Source organism: Homarus americanus, unplaced genomic scaffold, assembly GCF_018991925.1.
Source record: "Homarus americanus isolate GMGI-L3 unplaced genomic scaffold, GMGI_Hamer_2.0 scaffold31872, whole genome shotgun sequence".
Lineage (NCBI taxonomy): Eukaryota > Metazoa > Arthropoda > Malacostraca > Decapoda > Nephropidae > Homarus > Homarus americanus.
In genome coordinates, this window is record NW_024719790.1 from 4192 (window position 1) to 5000 (window position 809).

The window sequence follows — 809 nt, forward strand, 5'->3', positions numbered from 1 at the left end:
CACACACACACACACGAAGGAGACAAAATTTCAGAATGATTTTTGGACGCTAGAACATGATGATGATCGGGGGGAGGGGGGGAGGGGGGCCTGGGGGGGTGGGGGGCTTGGGGGGGGGTTAGTGGAACAATCGATGTTGGGAACGAGGAGGAGGACACGTGGAACAAACGGGTGGCAATTAAGTAAGGTGGGGGATCAAGGGGGGGAAGGAGGTGAGGGAGGGGAAGGGGAAGGAGGGGGAGGGGAAGGAGGTGAGGGGTTGACGGGGAGAGAGGGGAGGTGAGGAAGCTGCATGGCCTGTCACCTTCACTTAAAAAGTAATTAAGTATATAATTGAATCACTGTCTGAAGTTGTGTCTCTGTGAATGCGTCAAGCTTTACTGAAATTAGGTGACCATTTTTTTTGGGGGGGGGGAGGCAGCTTAAGAAAAACGTCTTATACATTTAGCTGCGGTAGTGGTAAGCTTACTTCTAACTTAACCTAACCCAACCTAACCCAAGCCAACCCAACCCGACCCGACCACATCTCAGCATTTTAACAATTCCTTCAGTTTTCATCTCAGCCAATTTACATCCCGTGAAAATGTATTCGTTGAGTTGGCGATAATACCCACAGCATCTCTCCTTCCTTCGGTGCAAATCACCTTCAAGTTTTCATCAAATGTCTTCCATCTTTCACTATTCTTTCATAACCATTCATTCATTCATTCATTCATTCATATTTAATAACAATTTCCTCTGTGTTGCTTCCTGTCTTGCAACATTACCCGGTATTTATATGCACCTTGAGCGGCGTCTTTCCAGAATGC